Here is a 6570-nt window from a genome sequence, read left to right on the forward strand (position 1 = left end):
CCTCTCTCTCTCTCTCCTCTCTCTCCTCTCTCTCCTGTCTCTCCTCTCTCTCCTCTCTCTCCTCTCTCTCCTCTCTCCTTCAGGAAAGACTTAAAGCTACCACTGGATTAGTGACCAAGGGGAAATTCTTCTCTGAAATTAAAAGGGCGGAATCCCCTAAAGCAGTGGTTCTCAACCTGTGGGTCATGACCCCTTTCATAGTCACTCTTTATCAGATGTTTACATTCTGATTCGTAACAATAGCAAAATTACAGTTAATGAAGTAGCAACAATAATTTTGTGGTTGGGGATCAGCGCAACACAAGAACTGTGTTAGAGGGTGGCAGCATTAAGAAGGTTGGGAAATCCTGCTGTACACCTTCCTTCCCTATACAATCTTGTATTTATGTTAGGATACCCTAGATGTCAAAGGCTGTACTGTCTTAAATTTTATTCTTTTGTAACACTGAAGTCCCCGTTTCAGGTCACCGTGGCCATAACCCCCTGGGTTAAGGCTGGTCTTTATTTACCAAAGTCACTCCCATGGAACCTTAATTCTAGATTAAAAACCCCTTTTCAGGCTTCCTTAAAGCTAGTGGCTATTGGACTTTGAACAGCTTATATGTTCATGACTTATATGAAGAAACAAAGAAGAAGAAAAAGAGAAAAGACAGAGCAAATAAAGGAGGCTGGGTCTTTATGACACTATGAGCTGTCTTCACAAGATTGTTTCATGTCAGAATCCTGTTTAACCCAGGCCCTCCTTATAACCCCCACCAGCCAGTCCTGTGGCTCCTGTCATGTGACTCAAGCTGCCAGGAATCCTTTACAGCTAATGTAACCTCATGCAGGACTATAAAATGTACACTAGCCACAAAATGTTCATAATTACTAAGACATTTCACAATGGTAAGTAGAGTCCATCCAAGGTTTACTAGCGGGAGACAAAAACATTAAAACAAAATGATCAAGAAATTAAAATAACTGGGATGATTTTCAACCTTATAACCTCTTGTATTAAAGGGGGTACCTAAAATTTTGCTCCTATTGAACTGGGGCACATTGTGCAAATATTCTATTTTATTAAAACATGGAGATATAGAATAATATTGGAAATGGTGGTCTCTGTAATATTGATACTGTTTGGCTTTGAATTAGGGATGACTAAGAGGTACCAGTTGGTAAAGGGTTTCCATGGCACTGACATGTGGCAGATAAAATTTGAAAATGTGAAAGAGCCTCTGTCAAGTCATTTTGCAATTGCAGATTTGAAAGGTGATACTGGCCATCTGGCTTCTGATTCTTCCATTTTCTTTCACCACCCTTGACATTTTTTTTTTATGATGCCATGCCACAGACAATCAAATGTAGTGCAATTTAAAAAACAAAACAAAAAACCCTGAACACCTGTAGTACTGGAAGCCTATGAAAATTAGCTCATTTCATCACTATTTTTAAAAAATCTTAATTGGTCTTAGATGTTTGATTATAAAGCATCTTTTAGAAAATGGAAAAGAGCTGTCCCAGTGGTACATACCTATAGTCCCAGTTATAAAGCTGAGGCTGAAACAGGAGGCTCAGTAGAGCTCAAGAGTCCAAGACCAGTCTGAGCAACTTAACAAGACACCATCTGTGGTGGTTTGAATAGACTTGGCCCAGGGAGTTGGCACTATCAGGAGGTGTGGGTTTGTTTGAGTAGGTTAACTTTGCTGAAAGAACTGTGTTACTGTGTGGGTGGACTTTGAGACCCTCCCCCTAGCTGCCTGGAGACAGTCTAGTCCTAACTTCCTTTTAATTAAGATATAGAACTTCTGGCTCTTCCAGCACCATGTCTGTCTGGACACTACCATGCTTCTTGCCAAAATGATAATGGACTGAACCTCTGAACCTGTAAGCCAGTCCCTATTAAACATTGTCCTTTATAAAAGTTGCGTTGGTCATGGTGTCTGTCTGTTCACAGCAATGGAAACCTTAACTAAGATACCATCTCAAAAAAAAAAAAAAACAACCATAGGGAAAGAAAAAAGAAAAGCTTTTCAGAAACATGTTAGAAGAAGCTAGATAAAGATGTTAGAAACCTTTCAAATCCTACAGTCACTCTTCCCATATTTCTGAAGGTCTAAGAAACATTTGCAAAGAAAGGAGAATCCTAGCATAGCCAGTTGTATAAACATCCACAGCTGTTGAAGATGAGTTAAAGTCTGCAGTTTTAGCATTCATTGTTAGGCCTACTCCTCCCCTTTGATTAACCCAAAATCTGTTTATTCTTGCTTTTTATCAGTGCTACAGACTGAATGCAGGGTCTCATGCATGCTGGGCAAGCATTCTGCAACTACATCCTCAGAACAAAAATACCTTTATTCTTTTTAAATTCTTTTCACATTTATTTATGATGTGGGGAGCAGGAGGTACAGGTTCCATTCTCAGAGATTATTGATCTATAAGCATGTACTAAATTATAAAACAAAATCCCTCCAAACACCATGGGTTAGAATTGGGGACCTATTTGTGGTCTAGTTTGAGACTCGTAATGGCGTTGCATCAAGCTTTTAGCTAACACTCAGTCATTTGCAAACGCAGTAAGTGATGAAGCAAGTACTTGACTCATATGGCTAGTGAGTTGGAACCGATTGTTGGAACCAATTCTACGTTCTTCTCTGTTCAGCCCCTTTACAGGATTGGTTGAGTGTCCCACACATGCAGTTTCCCCAGAAGAAGATGTCCAAGGGACAACTACAGAAGCTATAATGCCTGTTATGACAATCCTGGAAATCTTTTGGTCACCTCTGTTGGGCTGTGCTGGCCACATTAACTAGCCCTGAAAAGATGTGGGAAGAGGAGTATAGGCATGAGAACCAGGAAGTAGAGTGTGCTGGTCTCATTCCAGGCAAGCTATTATAATACACTTAATTATAGCACAGCAGATCATAACAGATCTTCTTCCCCCTCTGTGTACGACTGTCCAAGAACAAATCCCAGTGGCTCACAACTGCTCACCTTTCTGCTGATAGGCTTTCAGAGCTTTCCTTGATTTCCTAGGCCTAGTAATCTCTAGAATTACTGACCATTTCTCCAGTGTCTGTTATCTTCATTGCTGAACAGCATTCAAATAAAATTAAGACTATGACATTAAATTTAAATAAACCTCAAGAAGATTTTCAGCCTAATCAGTAGGTGTTAATCTGCCTTTGGAAATAGGCATATAGGATGCATAAACCTCTGAATCGTCTGCAGATCTGTATTTGTGTAGGTATGTATCCACCTATCTATAAGCGAATCCCTGGCTTATTTCCATTGCTTTTCAGAGGCCCAGTGAAATACAGTTCTCACTGTAGTTTTTTTTTTCAATTAAAGGAAATAGATAGTTAACACTATTACTGTAAGATTCCAAATATACCCTCCTTTGCTTGGATTAAAATGTAGTCAAATCATGTCACTTTGCTAGCTGGCATGAACTTAAGCTGTCAATAGAGGGCATTGGAGAGACAGCAGAGGAGAAGCTCTCTACTTGGTAGTATATTTTGTTTCTTTTTCCTTTTTTTTTTTTTTTTTTTTTTTTGGTTTTTCAAGACAGGGTTTCTCTGTGTAGCCCTGGCTGTCCTGGAACTCACTCTGTAGACCAGGCTGGCCTCGAACTCAGAAATCCGTCTGTCTCTGCCTCCCAAGTGCTGGGATTAAAGGCGTGCGCCACCACCGCCCGGCTCTTTTTCCTTTTTTTTTAGACTTATTTATATGTCTATATGTATATTCTGCTTGCATTTATGTATGTGCATGGTATATGTCACATAAGTGTCTGAGGAGTTCAGAAGATGGATCTACTAGAACTGGAGTTATGGATGGTTGTGAGCCACCACGTGGGTGCTAGGAATCAAACCTGAGCCTTCTGCAAGAGACTTTTAACCCCTGAGAAGTCTCTCCCATCCCAGTACTATGTTTCTTTTAGACAGGCTCTTTCAGTACATGAAATCTGCAACCTTTTCAGCACCAGGTTCCACCAGTGGCAGTGACCAGTGATAGACCACACCTCTCTCACACAGCTATATCCAGGAGTCCCCAGAGACAAGCTTGCAGACAACTACACAATCAGCTTCCTTGGACTCTTTTGCCTAGCTTCCTAGTGGAACACCATGAGTGCACCTCCATGAACAGCAGCCCTCTCAATAGTTAAAGTGGCTTTGCATGGATGTAGAACCTCTGATACCCAGTTGGCCACACTCGGAGTTCTGTGTGACTGAGTCATAGTCGTGAGGGGAGTGACCACTTCCTATTTATATTATTTCTGTATTTAGGATTTTGTTTGTTCCTTTCTAGACATCCTCTTGCTGCTCTATGTCCTTGAGATAAGTAGCAATTCTTTAAATTGAACCCTTGTGTTCAAGATAGTATATGAGTTGTCTTTTTTTATTTAATCTGGGCTAGTACAGAATTTAGTTTTCAGGGCTGGTCATATCCTTTCACTGAGCCTTTTCCCTATAAGATGTAGTACTGGATAGAGATTTTGCAATTAGAGTTTCTTCTGAGTATGATGGTAAGGAGATGAAGCAGGCAGTCACATGGCTGGCTGATGCACTTGACCACTACAGCCATTATGATGACTGTAAGATGACATAAGATGACTCTTGTGTTCTTGAGCAGCTCCAGGAGGAAAGTAAGTTCCAGCACCAGCCACAGTCAGGGACCAGAATACTTCCATTACAACTAAAGAGGAATGTCTGAGTTCTTGCAGAGATGGAGTGAAAGGTGCTATTGAAAACCTAATGCAGATTTTACTTTTGGTCTGGGTATGATTTGCTGTGTTGCCTGAGCTGCTCTAAAACCCTTGAATTCAAGAAGTCCTCCTATTGTGGCCTCCATAGTACCAGGAATAAATGCTTTCACCCCTAGTCTCAAAGTTCTAAGAGTTGCTGACTCACTAATTATGTGCGTGCTCATATCCAATTTTGAGGGTGGAAATTAGGCCTTGACTATTAGAGGAGAGACATCTGCTTGGAGCTATGTAAAACTATCAGTCTTGAAACTCCATGTCACTCTAAGCCTCTAAGATGTTTTTCTACTAGCAAACATGGCTTTCCCCCGATTGAACTCTTAACTCAGCAGTAGCCCACATTTATAACAGCTTTCCTGGCATAGCAGGGCTAAAGGAAATAATGTTGAGCTGTATGGATCTCAGCTGCAGGATAAAAGAACTTCCTTCTATAAGAACAAGGAGGGGATTAGTGAAAGTACCCACCCCCTGAGAAAGCTCTGAAGTTGCTCTCCTCTCTAGGCCAGGTAAGCTAAGGGGCTGCCTTTGAGATGAACCTTCTGATGATGGCTAAGGTTTGGAGACAGCACTGTTAAAAGATGAGGCTCTCAAGAGCAAAGGAAAGGATCTCTTTTACAATATGAAGTATGAACTTTGAATGAGACAGGTGTATGGGCTCTAATCAGCGTCAGTGTTTACACCAGACAGCATTACAAAGAATGTAAAGAAAAACACAGTCCACTTCCTTTGTAAGAGTAGATAGTCTGCTAGGAGAAAATGAGGCAAGCACCCAGTGACTATAAAAACAAAATAGAGTGAGGGAGGTGCCCCAGGCCCTTCTGTACTGTCAGCCAAGCTCAGAATAAAGTGAGGGAAAGCATGTGATCTGAGATAGATAGATGGATGGATGGATGGATAGATAGATAGATAGATAGATAGATAGATAGATAGATAGATAGATAGATAAAGTGAGCTGGAGCCATTTCCAAAATGCAAGCAAGAGTTTGGCATAGTTTTTCCTCTGCACGTTCTTTTCCACAATTTCTCCCAAGTTTTCTGTTAACGTCTATTCAGTGTCTTTCTTCCAACTCCCATGAGACTCAGTTTGGCCTGTCAAAAATTAGACCCTGTAAGACACGGGAACTAGGATGGGTGTCTACAGGAACTACTAGGTGTCTGTTTCATACCTGCTGATTCCTGCTTTTCCACTGGGTCATTTTTCTTTTGTAGAAGCAGGGTCTCACTGTATAGTTTAGGCTAGCATGCAAACTCAGTCTCAGGCCTGGACTATCAGTCACCAGCCCCACTGCCACTCTGGAGGACAGCCTCATCCTTGTCTTCTCTCACTCGGAGACTGCCTCCCATTTTACTTGTAATATCCACTGCAATTTCTTTATGTTGGTGTTGCTTTCCTAACTAAATGGTTTGAAAATCTGATGCTAGGTCAGGCATGATGCCACAAGTCTCTGAGTATTTAAGAGACAGAGGCAGAAAGAAGGCTCTACAAAAGTTCAAAGGCAGCTTGGTAGGTATCCTGAGTTCTAGGCCAGCCAAGGGATACATCACAAGATACTGTCTCAAAACAAAATCAAATTATAAGGCCAGATGTGAAGTCAGAAAAATATTGATTAGCGTGACCAACAGAGGTGAAGAGAGGAAAGTGACAGGTCAGGCATTACAAATACTGTATGCTATAAGTACTGTACACTACAAGTACTGCATGCTAGAAGTACTGCGTGCTACAAGTACTGCACGCTACAAGTACTGCATGCTACGAGTACCGCATGCTATGAGTATTATATGCTACGAGTACTGCATGCTACGAGTACTGCATGCTACGAGTACTG

The 6570-nt window shown here is 41.2% G+C and overlaps 1 long non-coding RNA gene across 1 annotated transcript in view; it reads left to right on the plus strand.

Moving 5' to 3' along the window:
* The window catches only part of LOC114618155, a 13812-nt gene that overhangs the window by 839 nt on the left and 6403 nt on the right, over nucleotides 1-6570 (plus strand). The window lies entirely within an intron of this gene.

Source organism: Grammomys surdaster, unplaced genomic scaffold, assembly GCF_004785775.1.
Source record: "Grammomys surdaster isolate TR1022 unplaced genomic scaffold, NIH_TR_1.0 140, whole genome shotgun sequence".
Lineage (NCBI taxonomy): Eukaryota > Metazoa > Chordata > Mammalia > Rodentia > Muridae > Grammomys > Grammomys surdaster.